The sequence below is a fragment of the Loxodonta africana genome, chromosome 11 (genome assembly GCF_030014295.1).
Source record: "Loxodonta africana isolate mLoxAfr1 chromosome 11, mLoxAfr1.hap2, whole genome shotgun sequence".
NCBI lineage: Eukaryota > Metazoa > Chordata > Mammalia > Proboscidea > Elephantidae > Loxodonta > Loxodonta africana.
The window spans coordinates 105,683,643-105,696,642 of NC_087352.1; the positions used below are offsets into that span (position 1 = coordinate 105,683,643).

Below are 13,000 nucleotides of genomic sequence, written 5' to 3' on the forward strand. Positions count from 1 at the left end.
GCGCCCCCCCACCCCCGCCCCCAAGCCAGCTTCAGTGGCTGTTGATTTCCCTGGGCCTGAGATAGGCCCTGTTGAGCACCTGGAGCCATCCTCCCACCCTTAGAGAAGGAATAAATTCGTAATTAAGGGAAAAGAGAGTTTCCCAGCTTCACTAACCTGGGGAGCTCAGGACAGAAGCAGCTCCTGTCCAGGCATAAACGGTCCATGGACTTTGAATACCTTTCCCCATTGCATGGAACTGTGTGGGCCTATTTCAGGAGACTAGACCCTTGTTGGCAGGCTACAACTGTTTCAGCTGTGTGGTGGAGAGGTGAGTGTTTGATGTTTGACACCACTTTGCCTATTAAACAGGGTCCTCACCTACCTACATCAGGGGCCGAAGGACTAGTGGCTCCACTCAGGTCACCCAGCTAGGCATGAAAGGGGTCCAAGGATAACTGGTACCTCCCAGTCCTTACAACCAAAAACGTTGGGGGCCCATGGTCCGTCTTCAGAACCCACCCACATGTACGCTTTAGGGAACAAGGATGCGCTTTCCTCAGAAATACTTGGGGGATGACTCTCAGCCCCCTGCCTTGTTCAGAGCATGACCCCCTGCCGCAACCAGACACCGGTACCTACACTCATCACCCCTGCCCCTCTAAGACTGTAGGACAGAGCCTGTACCACTCCCTTGATGACCAGCTACCTGGACACTTGAGCTGAATTCATACAAGAAAAGTGAATGGACTTCTAGACTGATATACCTGATAACAGCTCTAGCCATCTGAGGACAGGATGTCAGAGCTCCAAAGGGGAAAATAATCAAGCTAGCTCACTCAAGCAACCCATTTGGGCATATCAAAACAAAACAAGAAGCTCTGATACAGTAAGAAAACATAAAATAAACTAATACAATAATTTATACACGGCTCGGAGACAACAGTTAATATCAAGTCACATAAAGAAACAGACCATGATTGCCTCAACAAGCTCTCATAACAAAGAATCAACGAATCTTCTGGATGAAGGTGCCTTACTGGCATTACTGGAAGCAGAATTCAGAAGATTAATACACAGAACTCTTCAAGACATCAGGAATGAAATTAGGAAGGAGATCAGGCAATACGCAGAACAAGCCAAAGAACACACAGATAAAGCAATTAAAGAAATTAAAAAAGTTATTCAAGAACATAATGAAAAATTTCATAAGCTGCAAGAATCCACAGAGAGACAGCAAACAGAAATTCAGAAGATTAACAACAAAATTAAAGAATTAGAGAACTCAATAGAAAGTCAGAAGAGAAGAACTGAGCAACTGGAAGGCAGAATTGGTGAGCTTGAAGATAAAGCACTTGGCACCAATATATTTGAAGAAAAATCAGATAAAAGAATTTTAAAAAATGAAGAAACCTTAAGAATCAGGTAGGACTCTATCAAGAGAAATAACTTATGAGTGATTGGAGTACCAGAACAGGGAGGCATAAAAGAAAACACAGAGAAAACTGTTGAAGATTTGTTAGGAGAAAACTTCCTTGATATCGTGAAAGATGAGAAGATATCTATCCAAGATGCTCATCAAACTCCACATAAGGTAGATTTTAAAAAGTAAGCCACCAAGACATAATCAAACTTGCCAAAAGCAAAGATAAAGAGAGAATTTTAAGAGCAGATAGCGGCAAATGAAAAGTCACCTACAAAGGAGACTCAATAAGAATAAGCTGGTACTACTCAGCAGAAACCATGAAGGCAAGAAGGCAATGGGATGACTTATATAAAAAATTAAAGGAAAAAAATTGCCAGCCAAGAATCATATATCCAGCAAAACTGTCTCTTAAATATGAAGGTGAAATTAGGACATTTCCAGATAAACAGAAGTTTAGGGAGTATGTAAAAACCAAACCAAAACTACAAGAAATACTAAAGGGAGTTCTTTGCTTAGAAAATCAATAATATCAGGTACCAACCCAAGCCTAGAACACTGAGCAGAGCAACCAGATGTCAACCCCGATAGGGAAATCACAAAAATAAATCAAGAGAAAAAAACACTGAGAACAAGGAAACGGTGAGGTTATTATGTAAAAGAAGACAACATTAAAACAATAAAGAGGCACTCAGGAATGTCGTCATAGATCTTTCATATGGAGAGGAAGACAAGGTGATATAAAGAAATAAAAGTTAGGTTTAAATTTAGAAAAATAGGTGTAAATATTGAGGAAATCACAAAAGAGACAAACTATCCTACACATCAAAATAAAATACAAGAAAAAAAATAGAGACTCAGCAGAAACAAAAGCAACAACGAATATGAAGAAAAGACAATATATAAAGAGAAACTATTCAGCACAAAAAATTAAGTGGGAAAAAGAAACTGTCAACAACACACACAAAAAAAAACATCGAAATGACAGCACTAAATTCATACCTATCCATAATTATGCTGAATGTAAATAGACTACATGCACCAATACAGAGACAGACAGTGGCAGAATGGGTTAAAAAAAACACAATCCATCTATATGCTCCCTACAAGACACACCTTAGACTTAGAGTCAAAACAAACTAAAGCTCAAAGGATGGAAAAAATATATATCAAGCAAACAACAATCAAACAAAAGCAGGAGTGGCAATATTAATTCTGAAAAAACAGACTTTAAAGTTAAACTAACCACAAAGGACAAGTAACGACACTAAGTAATGATTAAAGGGACAGTATACCAGGAGGATATAACCATATTAAACATTTATGCACCCAATGACAGGGCTGCAAGATACATAAAACAAACTCTATCAGCATTGAAAAGTGAGATAGACAGTTCCACAGTAATAGTAGAAGACTTCAACACACCGCTTTCGGTGAAGGACGGGACATCCAGAAAGAAGCTCAATAAAGACGCAGAAGATCTAAATGTCACAATCAACCAACATGACCTTATACATATATACAGAACACTCCACCCAACAGCAGTCAAGTATACTTTCTTTTCTAGTGCACATGGAACATTCTCTACAATAGACCACATATTAGGTCATAAAGCAAGCCTTAGCAGAATCCAAAACACTGAAATATTACAAAGCATCTTTCTGACCATAAGGCCAAGAAAGTAGAAATCCACAACAGAAAAAGCAGAGAAAAGGAATCAAACCCTTGGTAACTGAGCAACACGTGCTCAAAAAAGACTGGGTTATAAAAGACATTAATGATGGAATAAAGAAATTAATAGGATCCAAGGAGGATAAAAACAGAACCTTTGGGACACAGAGAAAACAGTGCTGAGAGGTCAATTTGCATACATAAATGCACACATCCAAAAAGAAGAAAGGGTCAAAATCAAGAAATTATCCCTGCAACTTGAACAAATAGAAAGAGAGCAACAAAAGAAACCCTCAGGCACTACAAGAGAGCAAATAATAAAAATTAGAGCAGAATTAAATGAAATAACCCCAAAACCCATTGCTGTCAAGTTGATTCCGACTCATAGCGACCCTATAGGACAGTGTAGAATTTGCCCATAGAGTTTCCAATGAGCACCTGGCGGATGTGAGCTGCAGACCCTTTGGATAGCAGCAGTAGCGCTTAGCCACTATGCCACCAGGGTTTCCAACATGAAACAGAAAACGGAAAAACAATTGAAAAAATTAACAAGACCAAAAGCTGGTTCTTTGAAAAAATTAACATTGATAAACCACTGGCCAAAGTGACAAAAGAAAAATAGGAGAGGAAGCAAATAATCTGAATAAGAAATGAGATGGGTGATATTACAACAGACCCAACTGAAACTAAAAGAAACATATTGGATTCCTACGAAAAACTGTACTCTAACAAATTTGAAAACCTAGAAGAAATGGATGAATTCCTAGAAACACACTACCTACCTAAACTAAAACAAACACAGGTAGGACAACTAAACAGACACATAACAAAAGAAGAGATTGAAAAGGTGATCAAAAAAAACTCCCAACAAAAAAAAAAAAGCCCTGGCCTGGACGGCTTCACTGGAGTTCTACCAAACCTTCAGAGAAGAATTAACACCACTACTAATAAAGGTACTGCAGAGCATAGAAAAGACAGAATACTCCCAAACTCATTCTATGAAGCCAGCATATCCCAGATACCAAAACCAGGTAAAGACTCCACAAAAAAAGAAAATTAAACACCTATATCCCTCGTGAACTTAAATACAAAAATCCTCAACAAAATTCTAGCCAACAGAATTCAACAACATATCAAAAAAATAATTCACCATGACCAAGTGGGATTCATACCAGGTATTCAGGATGGTTCAACATTAGAAAAACAATTGATGTACTCCATCATATAAGTAAAACAAAAGACAAGAAATCACATGATTTTATCAATCAATCAGAAAAGGCATTTAACAAAGTTCAACACCCATTCATGATAAAAACTCTCAGCAAAATAGGAATAGAAGGAAAATTCCTCAACATAATAAAGGGCATTTATACAAAGCCAACAGCCAACATCATCCTAGATGGAGAGAGCTTGAAAGCACTCCCCTTGAGATCGGGAACCAGACAAGGATGCCCTTTATTACCACCCCTATTCAACATTGTGCTGGAGGTCCTAGCCAGAGCAATTACACTGGGTAAACCAATAACGAGCAGCCAGATTGGCAAGGAAGAAGTAAAAGTATCTCTATTTGTAGATGCCATGATCTTATACACAGAAAACCCTAAGGAATCCTCAAGGAAACTAATAGAAGAGTTCAGCAGAGTATCAGGATACAAGATAAACGTACAAAAATCAGTTGGATTCCTCTACACCAACAAAAAGAACATCGAAGAGGAAATCACTAAAAAGCATTTACAGTAGCCCCCAAGAAGATAAAATACTTAGGAATAAATCTTACCAGAGTTGTAAAAGACTTATACAAAGAAAACTACAAAACACTTCTGCAAGAAACCAAAACCAAAAGAGACCTACATAAGTGGAAAAACATACCTTGCTCATGGAAGACTTAACATTGTAAAAATATCTATTCTACCAAAAGCAATCTATAGATTTAACTCAATTCCGATCCAAATTCCAACGACATTTTTTAATGAGATGGAGAAACAAATCACCAACTTCATATGGAAGGGAAAGAGACCCCGGATATGTGAAGCATCACTGAAAAAGAAGAACAAAGTGGGAGGCCTTACTCTACCTGATTTTAGAACCTATTATACCACCACGGTAGTCAAAACAGCCTGGTACTGGTACAACAACAGATACATAGACCAATGGAACAGAATTGAGAATCCAGACATAAATCCATCCACATATGAGCAGTTGATATTTGACAAAGGCCCCAAAACAGTTAAATGGCGAAAAGACAGTCTTTTTAACAAATGGTCCTGGCATAACTGGATATCCATCTGCAAAAAAATGAAACCATATCTCACACCATGCACAAAAACAAACTCAAAACGGATCAAAGACCTAAACATTAAATCTAAAATCATAAAGATCATGAAAGAAAAAATACGGACAACATTAGGGGCCCAAATACACGGCATAAAAAGTATATAAAACATTACTAACAATGCAGAAGAGAAACTAGATAACTGGGAGCTCCTAAAAATCAAACACCTATGCTCATCCAAAGACTTCGCCTAAAGAGTAAAAAGACTACCTACAGACTGGGAAAAAGTTTTCCCCTATGACATTTCCAATCAGCGCCTGATCTCTAAAATCTACATGATACTGCAAAAACTCAACTACAAAAAGACAAACAACCAAATTAAAAAATAGCCAAAAGATACGAACAGGCACTTCACTAAAGAAGACATTCAGGTAGCTAACAGATACATGAGGAAATGCTCACAATCATTAGCCATTAGAGAAATGCACACCAAAACTACAATGAGATTCCATCTCATTCCAATAAAAAAAAAGTAAATTCCAATAAGGCTGGCATTAATCCAAAAAACACAAAATAATAAATGTTGGAGAGGTTGTGGAGAGACTGGAACACTTATACGCTGCTGGTGGGAATGTAAACCGGTACAACCACTTTGGAAATTGATTTGGTGCTTCCTTCAAAAGCTAGAAATAGAAGTACCCTAGGAACCAGCAATCCCACTCCTTGGAATATATCCTAGAGAAATAAGAGCCTTTATACAAACAGATATATGCACACCCATGTTCACTGCTGCACTGCTTACAATAGCAAAAAGATGGTCACAACCAAGATACCCATCAATGGATGAATGGATAAATAAATTATGGTATAGTCACACAATGGAATACTACGCATCGATAAAGAACGGTGATGAAACTGTGAAACATTTCATAACATGGAGGAACCTGGAAGGCATTACGCTGAGTGAAATTAGTTAGTTGCAAAAGGACAAATATTGTACAAGACCACTATTACAGGAACTCGAGTTGTTGTTGTTGTTAGGTGCTGTCGAGTTGGTTCCGACTCACAGCGACCCTATGTACAACAGAATGAAACACTGCCCGGTCCTGAGCCATCCTTACAATCGTTGTTATGCTTGAGCTCATTGTTGCAGCCACTGTGTCAATCCACCTCATTGAGGGTCTTCCTCTTTTCCACTGACCCTGTACTCTGAGCAGGATGTCCTTCTCCAGGGACTGATCCCTCCTGACAACATGTCCAAAGTATGTAAGTCACAGTTTTGCCATCCTTGCCTTTAAGCAGCATTCTGGCCGCACTTCTTCTAAGACAGATTTGTTCGTTCTTTTGGCAGTCCATGGTATATTCAATATTCTTCACCAACACCACAATTCAAAGGTGTCAACTCTTCTTCGGTCTTCCTTATTCATTGTCCAGCTTTCACATGCATATGATGTGATTGAAAATACCATGGCTTGGGTCAGGCACACCTTAGTCTTCAGTGTGACATCTTGGCTCTTCAACACTTTGAAGAGGTCCTTTGCAGCAGATTTACCCAATGCAATGCCTCTTTTGATTTTTTGGCTGTTGCTTCCATGGCTGTTGATTGTGGATCCAGGTAAAATGAAATCCTTGACAGCTTCAATCTTTTCTCCGTTTATCATGATGTTGCTCATTGGTCCAGTTGTGAGGATTTTTGTTTTCTTTATGTTGAGGTGCAGTCCATACTGAAGGCTGTGGTCTTTGGTCTTCATCAGTAAGTGCTTCAAGTCCTCTTCACTTTCAGCAAGCAAGGTTGTGTCATCTGCATAATGCAGGTTTTTAATGAATCTTCCTCCAATCCTGATGCCCCATTCTCCTTCATATAGTCCAGCTTCTCATATTATTTGCTCAGCATGCAGATAGAATAGGTATGGTGAAAGAATACAACCCTGACACACACCTTTCCTGACTTTAAACCAATCAGTATCCCCTTGTTCTGTCTGAACAACTGCCTCTTGATCTATGTAAAGGTTCCTCATGAGCACAATTAAGTGTTCTGGAATTCCCATTCTTTGCAGTGTTATCCATAGTTTGTTATGATCCACATAGTTGAATGCCTTTACATAATCAATAAAACACAGGTAAAGATCCTTCTGGTATTCTCTGCTTTCAGCCAGGATCCATCTGACATCAGCAATGATATCCCTGGTTCCACGTCCTTTTCTGAAACCAGCCTGAATTGCTGGCAGTTCCCTGTTGATACACTGCTACAGCCGTTTTTGAATGATCTTCAGCAAAATTTTGCTTGCATGTGATATTAATGATATTGTTCTATAATTTCCACATTTGGTTGGATCACCTTTCTTGGGAATAGGCATAAATATGGAACTCAAGAAATAGTTTAAACAGAGAAGAATATATTCTTTGATGGTTATGAGAGGGTGGGGAAGGAGGGAAAGGCATACTCACAAACTAGATAGTAGATAGAACTAATTTAGGTGAAGGGAAAGACAACACACAATACAGGAGAGGTCAGCACAACTGGACTAAACCAAAAGCGAAGAAGTTTCCTGAATAAACGGAACACTTCAAAGGCCAGCGTAACAGGGGTGGGGTTTTGGGGACCATGGTTTCAGGGACATTTAAGTCAAGTGGTATAATAAAATCTATTAAGAAAACATTCCGCATCACACTTTGGAGAGTGGCTTCTGGGGTCTTAAACACTAGCAAGCGGCCATCTAAGATGCATCAATTGGTCTCAACCCACCTGGACCACAGGAGAATGAAGAACACCAAAGACACACGGTAATTATAAGCCCAAGAGACAGAAACGGTCACATAACCAGAGACTACATCAGCCTGAGACCAGAAGAACTAGGTGGTGTTTGGCTACAATAGACGGCTGCCCTGACAAGGAACACAACAGAGAACCCCTGAGGGAGCAGGAGAGCAGTGGGATGCAGACCCCAAATTCTTGTAAAAAGACCAGACTTAATGGTCTGACTGAGACTAGAAGGACCCTGGTGGTGATGGTCCCCAGACCTTCTGTTAGCCCAAGACAGGAACCATTCCCAAAGCCAACTCTTCAGATGGGGATTGGACTGGACTATGGGACAGAAAAAGATGCTGGTGAAGAATGAGCTTCTTGGATCAAATAGACACATGAGACTACATTGGCATCTCCTGTCTGGAGGGGAGATGAGAGGGCAGAGGGGGTCAGAAGCTGGCTGAATGGACACAAAGAGAAAGAGTGGAGGGAAGGGGTGTACTGTTTCATTAGGGGGAGAGCAATTAGGAGTATATAGCAAAGTGTGTATAAATTTTTGTATGAGAGACTGACTCGATTTGTAAACTTTCACTTAAACAACAATTAAAATTAAAATATATACATATAAAATATCTATACAATATCGGGAAACCCTGGTGGCGCAGTGGTTAAGTGCTATGGCTGCTAACCAAGAGGTCGGCAGTTCGAATCCGCCAGGCGCTCCTTGGAAACTCTATTGGGCAGTTCTACCCTGTCCTGTAGGGTCGCTAAGAGTCGAAATCAACTGGACGGCAGTGGGTTTGGTTTTGGTTTATACAATATCATTCTGTACTGCCCAACACATAGGAATAACAGCTGCAATCCCTACTTGGGAACAAAAGACTTTTTCCACTGACTGATTTTTTAACTTCAATGCTATCGTTAAATATCAAGTTTTCCCCCAAAAAAGATAGTATGAAAAAGAATTAATATTTAATATGTGCTGACCTGTCGTTTTTTCTTTTATTAGTTCATTATGCTGAAGATATACCAGGATCCCATCAATGGCTATTTGCATGTGAAGTTTTCCATTTTAAAATGGATTTTTTTTTTTCAGTCTACATCAGTAAATTAGGGTGTGGGGGGCCGCTGCAATCAAATACATGGGCTTTAAGTAATTGTGATTTTACAGCAAATAACTGAATTTCCCAAATACTGATTTTTTTTTTAATAGGCTAAAAAAAAAACTATAGACTACTGTTTTTTTAATAGGGCAGGGAGGTCCCATTTTGCAGTGACAAGAAATTGAAATTAACCTTAAAAAAAGTCCTCACTGAACGCTCAGCACAACGAACGGAGCTGGAGTAACAGCCCACAGGCAAAGCAAACCTACGTGAATTACGCGCCGCTGCTCTCGCCGGGCCCCGCGTCCGCCGGCGGAGAGAGGAGGTCGCAGTGACCTTGACCGCGCCGGGGTTTGCCGCCGCTTCCTGCTTCCGCAGCGCCGGCCCCGCCCAGCCGCCCAGGCAGGCTGGGCGCCGCGCCTGGAGTCCCAACCCGCCCCGGCCCTCCCACCCCCAGACCCGGCCCGTCTCACCGTGCCGCGCCCAGCCTCCGGGACCCGCTCGGACTCCGGACCCCACTCCGCACCCGAGCCCTCGGCCCCTCTCTGCGCTCAGCTCCCTGACCGGGGGCCCGCACCCGCGCGGGGCCCTGGCCTGCGTCCTCCGGAGAGGAGGAGACCTATAAAACTGAGAATAACGGGTACAAATAAAGGCAAAGCACACTCTTGGCTGTCTCTTCCTCAGCTCTCGCTGGCTCTTCTGCCATCCTTAAAATGGGTCCTAGGCTTCTCCATCTCCCTGAATCCTTAGTGCGGTGGCGGCGTTGGAAAGCCCGGGCAGAAGAGACCTTTCGAGCGCGCAGGGAAGAGGGCGCGCGTCCGCGCGCGGGGGAGGACGCTGTGGGACGAGAGTCGGCGCGCACGCCTGTGTTGGCGAGGCGGGGACGCGGCCGGGGCCGGTGACGGCTTGTCCCCCGGGGGCTCTGAGCTCGAAACCGCCCAAAGCCAGAAGGTCACCTATGAGACAGAATGAACCCACCAGACCAGAGGAAGCTGGGCGCTCAGAGGTGGAATTGCTGCCCTGCCTCGTCTCCCCTAGGCAGGTGGTGATGCATCGCTTTGCCCGCACTAGCCCGCACTTCTTGAGGACCGAGGCTATCTTCTCCCTCGCTCAAGAGACGTGTGATGGCTAAGTGACAAGATCAGAGTAAGTCCATATTCACGGCGGGCTTGTTTTTTGACTAATACTTTGCGTTTGCACAGCACATTACACTTCTTAAAGTGCTTTCATTACTCTAATTACTGCTCAGAGTGAGAGCGGAATCACGATCCTGGTTTACAAGAAGTAAACTGAAAGGGGAGTAACCCCCGTAGAGTCCTCCTACCAGCCAATTCTGTTATGTTTCTGCAAGCCCTGGAGAAAGGTTACTATATCGAGATGTACTGTGAGAAACCACACAGAAAGCAATCGCAAAATGGCTGGTATCAGTAAACATTCGGTACCTGGTAGTCATTACTACCAATTAAGAATATTGTGGTCTTTTCAAATACTTCCAGGTGTACAATTTTCTGTTGTTGTGATCCATACGGTATTTTTGTTTGGTTTTGTTTTTTGTTGTTGAGAATATAAATAGCAAAACATACACAAAGTCTGCATTAAGGTAGACTAACTGCCTCGTGTATCACTGCCTCTATATCCCAGATAGACAGTTCTTAAAACAGCATAATGCTCAAGGCAGACCTTTTCACTAGTTAAGTTAAACCATTGTTTCGTGTTGAGAAGACTTTAGGGGATATTTTTTATTTAAGGTTCAAAGATTATCTTAGGGCAATAGTTTAAGGGATTCATTCAACCTTCATGGCTGCAGGAAGTCTGGAGTCTGTGAGAATTCACAATTCTGTTCTTTATTTTTCCCTCTTTTGATCAAAAAAAATTTTTTTTTTCTTTTGATCAGAATTTTCTACAGAATCTTTAATCAAAATGTTCAGTAATGGTAGCCAGGCACCATCCAGTTTTCTGGTCTTATGGCAAAGGGGGCGGTTGTTCATGGAGGCCATTAGCCACATTCCATATCCTCCTCTTATTCCTGACTCTCCTTCTTTCTCTCTTGTTCCAGGTGAATAGAGACCAATTGTGCCTCGCATGTCCACTTGCAAGCTTTTAAAACGCCAGGCACTAAGCAGCAAACTGGGAGGTAGGACAGAAGCACTAAACATGTTCTTAGGCCAATTAACTGGGATGTCCCGTGAAACCATGACCCTAAACCAAAAAACCAAATCCTGTGAAGTTTTTGGTTGTGCATAGGCAGCCTCAGGAGCTACTCATTTTTTGTTGTTGTTGTAAATATATCTCACAACTTCTGTCAGTTCAACTTTTTACAGGTATACGACTGTTGACAGTAATTACAATAATTGACTCTACAACCATACCCTATCAATGCGATATTTCCATCACTGTTAACCCTGTCTTTCCCCCTCCCTCCTGCCCCAGGCAACCACTAATAAACTTTGTTCTCTATACATTTGCCTTTTCTAGTCTTTTTATATAAGTGAGGTCTTACAATATTTGTCCTTTTTGTGACTGACTTATTTCACTCAGCATAATGTCTTCCAGCTCTATCCACATTGTAGCATATATCAAGACTTCATTTCTTCTACTGACTGAGTAGTATTCCGTTGTGTGTATGTACCACATTCCGTTTATACATCCATCTATTGATTGGCATTGAGGTTGTTTCCGCTTTGGGGCTATTATGAATAGTGTTGCAATGAACATTAGCGCACAAGTCTCTGTTTGAGTCTCTTCTTTCAAGTCTTTTGGGTATCTACCCCGGAGTGGAATTGCTGGGTCATATGGTAGTTCTGTTTTCAGTTTTTTGAAGAACCACCACACTGTTTTCCACAGTTGCTGTACCATTTTGCATTTCCACCAGCAATAGGTAAAGATTCCAGTTTCTCCACACCCTCACCAACATCTGTTATTTTCTGGTTGTTGTTTTGTTTTATCTTAGCCATCCTAAAAAAAACAAACCTGTTGCCCTCAAGTCGATCCAACCCATAGCAACCCTAGAGGACAGAGTAGAGCTGCCAACAGAGCTTCTAAGGAGCACCTGGTGGATTCAAACTGCCAACCTTTTGGTTAGCAGCCGAACTCTTAACCACTGTGCCACCAGGGTTTTGAGTTTGGCTGCTAACCAAAAGGTCAGTAGTTCAAATCCGCCAGCCGCTCCTTGGAAACTCTATGGGGCAGTTCTACTCTGTCCTATAGGGTGGCTATGAGTTAGCCATCCTAGTGGGAGAGAAATGGTATCTCGTTTTGGTTTTAATTTGCATCTCTCTGATGTCTGACACTGAGTGTCTTTTCATGTGTGTGGTGGCCATTTGAATATCTATTTTGGTGAAATATCTACTCAAGTCCTTTGCCCATTTTTTTTGATTGGGTTGTCTTTCTGTTAAGTTGTCTAATTTATATATTTTGGTTATTAGATTCTTGTTGGTTACATGGTTTCTGAAGATATTCTAGTCTGCAGCTTGTTTTCTCACTTTTTGGTAAAGTCTTTTGATGAACGAAAGTTTTTAATTTTTATGAGGTCCCATTTATTTAGTCTTTTTTTTGTTTGTGCTTTTGTTGTTAGATAATCCATTGTTGAAAGCTAGGCCCAAAAGCATTACCCCTGCATTTTCTTCTAAGAATTTCATGGTTTTACTTTGCACGTCTGGGCCCTTAATCCATTTTGAATTTGGCCTTGGGTATGGTGCAAGACATGGATCCTGTTTCATTTTTCTGCATGTAGAAATCTAATTTTCCCAGCCCCGTTTATTGAAGAGGCTCTTATTTCTCCGTTGAATGGACTTAGCACCCTTGTC

The 13,000-nt window shown here is 41.2% G+C and overlaps 1 protein-coding gene across 11 annotated transcripts in view; it reads right to left on the reverse strand.

Moving 5' to 3' along the window:
- The window catches only part of MPPE1 (metallophosphoesterase 1), a 30,561-nt gene extending 20,286 nt beyond the window's left edge, over positions 1–10,275 (reverse strand). For 5 of the 11 annotated variants that reach the window (XM_010586860.3, XM_023543997.2, XM_010586864.3 and 2 more), the window contains exon 1: positions 9,668–9,772. The gene's annotated coding sequence lies outside the window, so the exon portion shown is untranslated. The other 6 variants (XM_023543989.2, XM_064294738.1, XM_023543990.2 and 3 more) reach the window with 5 other exon arrangements.
- Positions 10,276–13,000: the final 2,725 nt, after the last annotated feature.